The sequence below is a fragment of the Phocoena sinus genome, chromosome 8 (assembly GCF_008692025.1).
Source record: "Phocoena sinus isolate mPhoSin1 chromosome 8, mPhoSin1.pri, whole genome shotgun sequence".
In the NCBI taxonomy this organism is placed as follows: Eukaryota; Metazoa; Chordata; class Mammalia; order Artiodactyla; family Phocoenidae; genus Phocoena; species Phocoena sinus.
Window position 1 is genome coordinate 21,607,871 of NC_045770.1, and position 13,041 is coordinate 21,620,911.

Here is a 13,041-nt window from a genome sequence, read left to right on the forward strand (position 1 = left end):
TAATGCTTGTTTGCACACAATATGTTTTCTTTTCTTTTTCCTTTCCTTTCCTTCTTTTCCTCTCCTTCCCTCCTTTTCTTTCTCCTTCCCTTCCTCCCTCCCCATTCCTCCTTTCCTCCTCTCTCTCTCCACCCCCCAGTCCTTCTTTCTTAAACATAGATCTGGATACTTGAAGGACAGCAAGATGACTATGACAATTCAGGGAATGTGATTGTGTAGGTGGGGGGACATGTGTCTCCAATTCTTTGTTGGTGCCTGTGTAAACAAGACACATGATAAATGTGTAAAGCACCAGCCAATAAAATACTTAAATTGGGAATCCCCCCAATTTTTCTACTTGTATTTCATTAGCATTTGGGAAGAGTGTTAACATTTGGTTAAGCTAAGTCCTGCTGCTGTTCTTGTCAAGATAACAAAAAAATGCAGTATCTGCTGTAATTTTATCTTGTCCCCTCTTAATATCTCCCTACCGAGCAACAGTGTGCCTATAGCAACACATTCTGTGATACAATGAAGCTTTCTTCACTTGGTCTTTTCTTTCTAGAAAGCATTATTTTCTTACCTTGTCCATGGATTCAGTGTAGATGGTGCCTAATGTTCCTAACCAAAAGACTTAGCAGAAGATATATTACCGCTCTAACTCACACATCCTACGTTCCTTGAAAATGAATGTGTATTTCTCTCTCTTCCTTGCCACGCAGGGTATGCAAACAAAAGACTGTCTCACCTGACCTGATGGGGCTAGCCCTTAGCAATGCCACATGTTTAAGCATATTTCTGCAAATTTTAATTTGCTAAAACCCCATTAAACATTCATGTATACTTTATTTCATTCCATTCCTTGCTGATTACTAAAGGATTGCTATATGTCAACATAAGCATTTTCTTTTCTCATTGCTCTCCTATTCCTGCTCTGTTCTTTGAGTTATGGTGTCATTCAGTAATTTAACATTGAAGTATTTTATCACTGGAACCATGGACAAAGCTTTCGGTGTCTTAATGATTAGCTCACAGAAGAGAGAAAAGTTCTCTCAAGTTTAATTTACAGGAGAGTGAATTCCCATTGTTTCACTCTTATTTGCATACTCTCTTATTTTGTAAGGCCTTTTTTCATGGCTTAGGAAAGATGAAAAGAAGATCATTTCTCTCCTTCCCACCCCACCCTCTCCTCTCAGACCATAGCCCATGCCTATCACAAGACTTAGTCAAGAAACTGCAAAATTAACTTGAGGCCCCCACCCTAGAGCTAAGGTTCAGGGGAATTCATGTCTGTATTAAACCGAAGATAACAGTAAATACCACCTGTGTCGTGCTTTACATTATTCAACATGGTTTTACCTACATCTCATATATGCCAAGCCAGCAAACCCTTGAGGTAAGTGTTAAATATATCTGAATTGAAGTGCAGAGCAGTTAAGTAATTTGCCTGTGTTTACTCAGTTGGGAAGTAGAGCCAGGAAGCAAACTTAGATCCTTGATTCCAAGTGGAGTTTCTCTGCTTAATTCCGTGCTTTGTGCTAATGGTTCTTAAAGGAAAGTACCAGCAGCAAATTCGTAAACTTTTAAAATTGAGATATAGTTAATATCTGTTTATTTTAATTGAGATATAATTGACATATAATATTATATTACTTTCAGGTGTATAACATGATTCGATATATGTGTATACTGCAAAATGATCACCACAGTAAGTTCAGTTAACATCCATCACCACACACAGTTACAGTTTTCTTCTTATGATGAGACATTTAAGATCTAATCTCTTAGCAACTTTTAAATATACATTACAGTACTATTAACTATAGTCACCATGTTGTACATTACATCCCCTGGACTTTTTTATTTTATAACTAGAACTTTGTACATTTGATGACCTTCACCCATCTTAGATGTCTTTTTAATTTCTATTTTTAAGGATAAATAAGCTTTCAGTTTAAATAAAATGCTAGGTGGTCAAGTTATTGGGTACCAATAATGTACATGAGAATGCCAGGAACGTACAATGACTACAAAAAAATAATGTAAATATGCTTGTGGAGATTTAAAATTATTTGTATGCACTAGCTATTTGTTCTTCCCTGGAATAAACACTGCAGGTCTTCTTGATTGTTTTCAAACAGTTTTTAGGATTCATACTTGAAATCAGCTATAAAATCTTCCTTCAAATGGCCATTTCATAAAATGGTTTTGCTATCCCAACCCAGGTATAAAAAGAATGAAGTGGACAGATTCAAGGTTGATTGCTATTTAAGTGATCCTTACCCAGGAACAACAAATAGTTGCAAAGTTATAATCCCAGACAGGAACAACAAATAGTTGAAAAGCTATAATCCCAGACCAGTTGTCTCCCTGAATCAACCAGTCAACATTTACTATTCTAGGTAATCAAATCAATTTTAACATTAGCCTAAATACGGTACAATTAACACCGACCACCAAAAAACCTCTACTAGTATTTCCAAACAAAATGAATACATTCTTTTTGGCTCATTGTGGTTTGGGATTAGCTACACTCGGGTCCATTAGTAATGTAATCTAAAATTAACTATTTGCCTGAAGAAGAACTTTTTTTAAAAAAGTCTTGTTTTTAAAATTTCAGAAGAGCATCTAAGAATTTTTTTCATCTATGACTTTAAAATTCTCACAGGGCATATTATGCCCTCCAAGAAACTAAAGACTCAGTTCAAATCATGGTGGGAATTTCTTTCCATGGCCCATTACCTCAGAATGTGGGTTCATAACAGTAAAATAAAATCAGAGCATAGTCGTAACTGATATGTTGGTCTCTTATACAAAAATAAAATCTACATTCATTGATTTGCTCATTCCTGAAGTAATTTGACTCTCTGTATTATATACTTCTGTACATATAACCAGTCCCAAAGTAATCACTCCTCCAAAGTTTTCTATTTTCTAATTCACAAACACAAGGATTTGGCTATTGCTTTATAGAATCATACTATAAAAGATCTCCTGATCTGGCCAGTAACTGGAAATCTTTTATTCTAAATCTTAAAATATATATATTTTTCTCAAAAACAAAAGAAAGGACAAATAAAGAGGTATCTGAACAGGCAGAGAAACCAGAGCTTATTGGTTTGTTTTGTTTTCCACAGGAAAAATTGCTAAGGAAGTAAGTAGAATAGCAGTGTTTAGTTATCTTGTGAGAATTATCACCACTCTCTGCCCTTCTCCAATTTCTTTCGTTTCTGAAGCACACCTAGAACCAAAGCTCTCTTGTCACAAAGTTCAATTCTGATCTTGAATGAAAATTGACTAGGGCATGTTTACTAGATCATAAAATAGGGTTGTTAAGTGAAAGCTTTAGGAATCAATCATGCTATCTCTTTCTGTATAGCATGTTTTCCAAGAAAAGGTGAATAGGGGAGGAGAATGGATGGAAATCAAATCAAATTATTATTACACACACACACACACACACACACACACACACACACACACACAATATTAAAGGTTGATCCACTGGAAAGTCCATGATTGATGGAATCATATAGGTCTGAATTGAATCCCAGTCCTATCATAAGTTGGGAAAATTATTTCACCTTTTAATACTTCAGTTTTCTTATCTGAGGGGAAAACATCATCCACAGAATCATTATAATTAAATGAAAGAATGAACATAGAGGGCTTTGAAGTTATACACCTGGGTTAGATTCCTAGCTCACACAATCCTGGCAAGTGATTTAATGTTGTAGGACCTCAAACTCCTCATTTTTAAAAACAGGTATAATAATAGTGCATTTCTCATAGGTTTATTGTAAAGACTGAATGAGATAATGTATAAAGGACTTAGTCCAGTACCAAGCATATAATACACATTCATGAAATGATCATTCTCTTTTTCCCCTCCCTTTAGTTCCCAAATGTAACTTTCTTTCTTGCAATTATTCTTATTAAACATTCTAATAACTTCTATCAACTCCCCACTATTAAAATTTAGCAATCTAGGGAAAAATTCATCTTAAATTTCATTCTGAAAGTGAAACTTAGTAAATGTTCCTGTTTGCCAATGTTCTGTTGATTAAACAAATTTCTAAAGATGTTTTATTTTAAAAATATGTTGTTTATGCTTTTTAGAAACAATATATATATATATAGTAAAAGAAAAAAATGAAAAGATTCCTGCACCCAGAATTAATTACTGTTAACATCTTAGCAAATTAGCTTCTAAATATTTTTTGTTTTAAACAAAAGTTGCTCTATTGTTTTTGTAAAAATAATACGTGCTATTTAAAAAGGATCAAGAACTCCAGAAAACTAAAGTTTTAAAATCACTTTAAACCACACTATGCATAAATTATTGTTATTAATATTAGAAGAAAATAATTCAAGGTATTTCCTACTAAAGATAGCTGGATGAATTCATGAATGTGTTTATGGATGGATGGATAGAAAAATAATTAAATTCTATTTCCCTTGAAGTTTATTATAAAAACATTTAAATAAATTGAAGGAATTGTACGGATTGAGGGAGACAAAGAGAGACTATAAAATATTAATGACCTGTCATTTTTTAAAAACATATAATTATCAACTTTAGTTAATATTCATTGATGCCATGCTTTAAAAGACGTTAATGGTCTTCTTTCCTAGACTCTTCCTTTGATCTCTCAAAAAACTTTTATTTTTTTTTATCATTACATTGTCAATATTTAACCATGCTCATTTCTTGTCCTGTTTCCATACCCCATAATTAATTTATATTGGTTTTACACTTAAATTGACTCAGTGCTTACCCACCAGTCTTTTACTATGATTTCTATATTCCTGAATTCTTTATTTTGATTCACTTCTTAAATGGCTAGATTTATTTGTCAAAATATTCTTTCAGTAATGCTGTATTCTCCAAACTGTTTGCGAATGTCTGTTTGCTGCCTTTATAACATAATGCCATTTTGGCTAGATACATTTCTTGACGCTCTGTGGAGAAGTATGAAGCCAGCCTCAATCAACCCTTTCCCCTTGTAGGTAATTTGCTTTTTATTAAGATGACTTTTTGGAGCAGTTTTAGATTTGCAATAAAACTGAGAGGAAGGTATACAGATTTCCCATATACCCTCTGCCCCAATAAATGTATAGCCTCCCCTTTTATCAACATCACTCACCAGAATGGTACTTTTTTTTTTTTTTACCAAGGATGAACCTACATTGACAATTGTAATCACACAAAATCCATAGTTACTTAAGGGTTCACTCTTGGTGTTGTACATTTAAAAAGTTTGGACAAATGTATAATGACATATATCCATCTTTATAATATCACACAGAGTATTTTCACTGCCCTGAAAGTCCTCTGTGCTCTGCCTATTCATCTTCTCTCCTCCCCCACCACTGGCAATCATTGATCTTTCTATTGTCTCCATAGTTTTGCCTTTTCCAGAATGTCATATAGTTGGTATCATACGGTATGTAGCCTTCTCAGTGTGGCTTCTTTCACGTAGTAATATGCATTTAAGTTCCTCCATGTCTTTTCATGGCTTGATAGCTCATTTCTTTTTAGTACTGAATGCTATTCCATTGTCTGATATACTACAGTTTAGTTATCCATTCACCTACTGAAGGACATCCTGGTTGCTTCCAAGGTTTGGCAATTATGAATAAAGCTGCTGTAAACATCAATGTACAGGTTTTTGTGTGGACATAAATTTTCAACTCCTTTGGGTAAATACCAAAGAGCGCAATTACTGGATCATATGGTAAGAGTATGTTTAGTTTTGTAAGAAACGGCCAAACTGTCTTCCAAAGTGGATGTACCACTAGCAATGAATGAGAGTTGCTGTTGTTGCACAGCCTCACCAGCATTTGGTGTTGTCACTGTTCTGGATTTTGGCCATTCTAATAGGTGTGTAGTGGTATCTCGCTGTTGTTGTTTTAATTTATATTTCACTGATGACATATCACGTGGAGCATCTTTTCTTATGCTTTTCTTATGCTTATTTGCCATCTGTATATCTTCCTTAGTGAGGTGTCTATTAAGTGCTTGGCCCAATTTTCAATCAGGTTGTCTGTTTTCTTATTGTTTTGAGTTTTCTTTATTTTGAATGACATTTCTTTATCTAATGTGTCTTTTGTGAATATTTTCTACCAATCTGTGGCTTGTTTTTCTAATTCTCTTGATACTGTTTTTTGCACTGCAGAAGTTTTTAATTTGTTAATTATTTCTTTTATCAATTATGCCTTTGGTGTTGTATCTAAAAAGACATCACCACCTAGGTTTTCTCCTTATAGTTTTGCATTTTACATTTAGGTCTATAATCCACTTTGAGTTAATATTTGTGAAGGGTGTAAGGTCTGTGTTTAGGTTTCTTTTTGTTTTTGTTTTTTTGCATATGGATGTTCAGTTGTTCCAGTACCATTTGTTGAAGAGACTAACTTTGCTCCATCATATGGTCTTTGCCCCTTTTCCAAAGACAATTTAGCTATATTTATGGGGGGCCTATTTCTGGGCTCTCTATTCTGTTTCACTGATCTACTTGTACATACTTTCACCAATACCACACAGTCTTAATTACTATATTTTCATGGTAAGTCCTGAAGTTGAGTAGCATCAGTACTCCAACTTTGTTCTTCTTTAAATATTGTGTTGGCTATTCTGGGTTTTTGCCTCTCCATATAAACTTTGTAAGTTTATTGATATCTATAAAATAAATTGCTGGGATTTTGATTGGGATTACATTGAATCCATAGATCAAGCTGGGGGATAATTTATATCTTAACAATATTGTCTTCCTATCCATGATCATGGAAATCCTTCCATTTATTTAGTTCTTTTTTAATATCATTCATCAAAGTTTTACAGTTTTCCTCATATGGATCTTGCATATATTTTGTTAGATTTATACCTAAGTATTTCATTTGTGGGTTGCTAATGTAAATGTTATTCTGTTTTTAATTTCAAATTCCACTTGTTCATTATTGGTACATAGGAAAGCAACTGACTTTTGTATATTAACTTTGTATTCTGCAACCTTGCTATGTCACTTATTAGGTCAAGGAGTTATTTTATTGATTCTTTTGATGTTCTACATAGATGATCAGGTCATCTGCAAATAAGACAATTTTCTGTCTTCCTTCCCAATCTGTATACTTTTAATTTCCTTTTCTTGCCTTATTGAATTAGCAAGAAATTCCAGCATGACGTTGAAAAGGAGTGGTGAGAAGGGACAAAAAGTGCCTTATACCTGATCTTAGTGGAAAAGCTTTGGGTTTCTCATCACTAGGTATGAAGTTAGCTGTAGGTTTTTTATAGATAGTCTTTATCAAATGAAGGAGTTCCCTGTCTATTCCTAGTTTGTTAAGGTGTGTTTTATAGCCAAGAATGTGGTCTGTCTTGGTGATTATTCCATGTGAGCTTGAGAAAAATGTGTAATGTGCTGTTGTTGGGTAAAGTAGTCTATAGAAGAAAATTATATCCAGTTGAGGTCATCTATGTCCATACTGATTTTCTGCATGCTGGATCTACCCCTTTCTGAGACAGAAAGGGAGAGAGGAGTGTTGAAGTCTCTAACTATGAATAATGAATTCATCTATTTCTCCCTGCAGTTTTTTGCTTCACATAGTCTGACACTCTGTTGTTCGGCACTTACATGTTAATAATTGTAATGTCTTCTTGGGGAATTGAGTCTTTTATCGTATGTAATGCCCTCTTTATCCATAATAACTGTCCTTACTTTGAAGTCTGCTCTGTCTGAAATTAATATAGCTACTCCTACTTTATTTTGATTAGTGTTAGCATGGTATATTTTTCTCCATCCCTTTACTTTTAATCTAAATGTATCTTTGTATTCAAAGTAGGTTTCTTGCAAATAATGTATAGTTGGGTCATGGTTTTTGATCCATTCTGAAAATCTGTTTTTTAATTGGTGCATTTAGACCACTGACATCCAAAGTGATTGCTGATATAGTTGGATTAATCTCTACCATCATTGTTACTGTGTTGCATATGTTGCCCTTATTCTTTGTTCCTATTTTTGTCTTCCATTCTTTTTCTGCCTCTTGTAGTTTTAATTGACCATTTTTTATGTTCACATTTTCTCCTCTTAGCACATCAGTTATACTTTTTTAAAAACTATTCTTAGTGCTTGCCCTAGAATTTGCAATATACTTTTATAGCTAAGCCAAATCCACATTCAAATAACACTATACCACTTCACAGGTAGTAAGTACCTTATAGTAACAAAATATTCTTAATTTCTTTCTCCTATCATTTATTTATCTTATATATAAGCATACATAAGCATATGTATGACATATTCATAAGCATACATAACCAAATACATTATTGCTATTATTATTTTTAATAAACTGTTATCTGTTAGACCAATAAAGAATAAGAAAAAAGTTTTTATTTTATCTTCACTTATTCCTTCTTTGATGTTCTTTCTTTTTTAAAATGTAGAACTGAATTTCTGATCTATATTATTTTCCCTGTCTCTAAAGAACTTCTTTTAAATTTTCATACATGGCAGGTCTACTGGCAACACATTCCCTCAATTTTTGTTTCTCTGAGAAAGTTTTTATTTCTCCTTTACTTTTGAATGATAATGTTTTTCAGGGTACAGGATTCTAGGTGGTCGGCTTTTTTTTTCTCTCAACACTTTAAATATTTCCCTCCACTCTCTTATTAGCATAGTTTCTGAGAAGTCAGACGTAATTGTTCTCTTTGCTCGTCTATAAGTAAGTTTTCTTCCTCTGGCTTCTTCCAGGATTTTTTTCTTCATCATTCATTTTCTATAATTTGAAAATAATATGCATAGGTGTCATTTGTTGGCATTTATTCTGCTTGGTCTTCTCAAGCTTCTTGGATTCCTGGTTTGGTGTCTGACATTAATTTGGGGAAATTCTCAGTTATTATTGTTTCAAATATTTCTTCTATTCCTCTCTTTCTTCTCCTTCTGGTACTCCCATTATGTGTGTGTTACACCTTTTGTAGTTGTCCCACAGTCCTTGGATATTCTGTTCTTTTTTTTCAGCCTTTGTTTTCTTTCCTTTTCAGTTTTTAAGGATTCTATTGATATATAACCTAGTGTAGAGGGGTTTTCCCCAGCATTATCCAACCTACTAATGAGCTGTTATGGTGGGTTTTCTTTATCTCTAGCATTTCTTTTTGGTTCTTTCTAGGGATTACCTACCTCTCTGCTTACATTGCCCATCTGTTCTTACATGCTGTCTACTTTATCATTAGAGCCCTTCCTATATTAGTCATAGTTGTTTCAAGTTCCTGGTCTGATAATTCAAACATCCCTGCCTTGTCTGGATCTGATGCTTGCTCTGGCTCTTCCAGCTGGGTTTTTTGCCTTTTGTTATGCCTGGTAACTTTATCTTGATAACCAGACATGGTGTACTGGGTAAAAGGAACTGCTGTAAGTAGGACTTTAGTAATGTGATGGTGAGGTGTGTGGGAGGGGAAGTGTCCTATAGTCCTATGATCAGGTCTTACTGTTTTAGTGAGCCTATGCTTCTGGACTGTGAACTTCACAAGCATTCCTCAGGTTTTTTTTTTTTTTTCTCCCAACTTATGTAGAATAGGATGGCTAGAGTTGGCTGGAATTGCGTATTTCCTTTCCCAGGAAGCTGTGATAATACTCCACCAGGCTAGGCTCTGGTTAACTAGCTTCCCCTGAGGGCAGGCCTTATTAAGAAGAACAGAATGCTCTGGCATATTTCAAAATGATTCCTTTCCCTTCTCCCTGGTGGAAACCCTCAGGGATTTCACTCCAATACTTAGTATGGGAACCTGATTGAGCTCCTGGAAGTAAATATCACAATATGTGGTACACCTCCTATGTCTGAGATCCCTAGAGTTTTTAATTTTCAGAGTTATCCGCATTGAGCCTCCAGCAATTAATCAATTACAGTTCAGGTTTTCCTACACTGGCACTGGTTCCAGTGGCAAGTTTCTGCTTGTGAGTCTTTGCTCCAGTAAGCTGTGGCTCCCTGCCTGTATTTGCCTGCCTGCCTCTCAATCTTGGGGGCAGCCATTTGACTTGTGTCCTCCCTTCTTATGGATCTAAGAAGGGTGGTTTACTTTTCAGTCCATTCAGCTTTTTACTTGTTAAGAGCTAGTGGTGACTCCTAAGCTCCTTATAAGCAAAACCAGAAATTCAATAATTTGCTTTTTATTCCTGAATAAGTGAAGAAATTTTTCTTCATCCTTTCATTCATTCAACAAATATTTACTGGGCACCTACAACTTTCCAGACTGGGTTCCAAGCACTGGTATTATAAGAGTGAACAAAACATCATGACTTCATGGAACTTGCATGATAGTGAAAACTTGAAGTTGAGTACTTTAATATATATCTTTGTGTTAAGCATTTTAATATATCTTTGTGTTAAGCATTTTATTTTAAATTTACCAAGAACAGAGTGTGCTCTTTTGATCTTAAAATTAAATTTTTGTGTCAAATTTATTTAATTTTTCTGTAATGACATTGGTTTTGGTCGTTTTATTTTCTTAAGCACGCAACCTCTCTTTTCATCTTTGAGCTCTTGTTCATTGAATATGGGTTTATATTAGTTGCTCTATAGAATGCAGAATTTATGAATTTTCTGTTCCTTTATATTTTCATTTAGGTTGGACTCTATCTTTTGCATCTAATTCATGATTTCATGTTGTGCTGTAGTATTTTTGCATTGTTGTCAAGCCATTTGTTTCATCTTGTTCATTCTCTTATCTCTTTTGAGATTTTGTTATATATTCTGTATTAGGATTCTCTGCTTCTAGTTGGGGTGGAGGCCATTCCAGTAAGGGAAAACCTTTAAGCTTAGATCATTTCTTGAACTGCAGTTATGGAGCCTCTCTGCCCATAAGAAAGAGGTATTATCACCTATTTCTCTCCAGCAATAGTTCCTGTTAATCAACGGTCAGAAGGAAGGGAGAAAAAATAAGGATACTTACCCATTTTGTTTCTTTCTAGATTTAGTGATACTAGGGAGAGTTCTATTTGGCCAGTTTAGAAGTTCATCCTCTAGGATTTGTAGTGAGGTAAGAAATACAGCCCTACTACTCTTTTTTACTACTCTCCAGAATCTTTTTCACCCCCTCAACAACCAGGTTTTGAAATGTTTTACTTAGGTCAATGTTTTCTAACCTTGGATGCAGCTATGGAGTTTTAAAAAATTCTGACATTCAGGCTCCACGCCAGACCAGTTAAATTAGACTCTTTGGATACGAAATCCAAATACAATTATAAAAAGCTCCCAAGGTGGTTTCAATGCTTGAGACCCAAGCTTAAGAACCACAAGCTTAGGTTATGCTCTTTTCCTTCTTTGGTGACAGTTGGTAATTTTTTTAAACACCCTTTTTGCTCATTTTGTGATATGCTTTGGGAGAGAAGTTCTATGGTAAAATTTTAACCTGCCATCTTCCTAATAACTTCTTAACAGGAAATTGAATAGTTCTCAATAACTATTTGCTAATTGCTTACATTGTCTTTTTCCTATGTATGATACAGTCCTCTGAAATCCACTTCTGCCTTTCCCTCACTCAACACAGAACTATTTATCATGGGGGCAAAAAACCTCCTCCTCATTCCATTTGTGGGTAATATAACAATCTACATTTTGAATAAAAATAACAGTATAAGTGCTATAATTATATCCAGTACTAGGAAAATCATAAATTCACTTATTTGACAAACATTTGTGGGATCAAAAGTCATTTGTGGGATCAAAAGTCATGACACTTCAACGGGGGGGCAGGTGGGGAGAGAAAGAGTAAGAGAGACTGCTGTACAAGTGTATGTTGGAAAAAGAGAAATGATAGGGGCTTGGGAGATGCATATATTAAACATATGAGTAGGAAAAGAGGATCCAGTGAAGGTGACTTAGAGAATTCAGAGGAATAGGAAAGCAACTGGAATGTAAGCTTCAGGAGAGTAGAAAGCATGTCTAAATTGTTCATTTTGTATCATCAGTGCTTAAGATGGTAGCAAGCACAACTGGGTAATTGATATAGATTTGTGAAATGAATGAATGAGAAGTACAGTGTCATAGCTGCCAAGAGAAGAGTGGCCTATCATATGCTACAAAGAGTTATCCTTGAATTGATTATAGAAGCTATTTGCATTTGATCTTTGGGAAATCATGGAAGGTATCTCATATTTACAAGGAAGGCAATGAAAAAGTGGAGGCAGTTCATATGGATTCCCTTCTCCAAAAGCTGGCAGTGAAGAAAAAAGAAAGTTGGGGGCAAGGGTAAGTGCTAATACACGTTAGCAGTATTTCCAATGAAACCCTTCACTATGGAACCCTTTTTTCCCTAAAAGCATCTTAAGGGACTAGTGTTGCACATAAGATGCTTTGAAAAATATGTTTTAAAGTAAAAATTCTTTCAGAATGTTCATCTCTAAGTTCTTTTTATTTGACATAAGCACTATTAAAAATAAGTCATATTTTTGTTTAATTACCAGTACCATTTTCTGTTATTTTATATTGCAAGTATGCAACAGGTGATTTTCATTTACAATTTAAATAGAATTTAAGGTTAAGAATTTAAGTCTCACAGTTTTGAGAGTAACAAGTGGACTAGAATGCTGTTCCACCACTTATTAGTAGAGCAATCTTGCACAGATTCCTGAATCTACTGAGCTCCCTAACTCTACCATATCAGCAAGATAATAATCAACTGTGCAGCAGATCTAGCAGAGAAACAGGAGTATAATTAGAAGAGCTAGTTTCCACAAATCTCTGGAGAGGATTATAACATAAACATGTAGACAGAGCTAAAAAACATTCAGTCAATTGAAATGCCTAGGAAAAACAAAGAGAAAAACATTTTTAAACCCAAAGTGATTTGTGGGGGAGAGAAGTGTCACAGATTGTGCTTACCTTTGAAGGACAGGCAGGAGCACGAGGCATGTGGTAGACAATAAATAATCATTAGTTAATTAACTTAGCCTGGCTTACAGAGCAACCTAAACTTCGATGGAAAACACCTTTTTCTTCCTTTTTTGTGCTATTTATTAAAATATCAAGTTGCTTTGTAAAATACATTTTTTTAAATGATTAAGTTAAGCC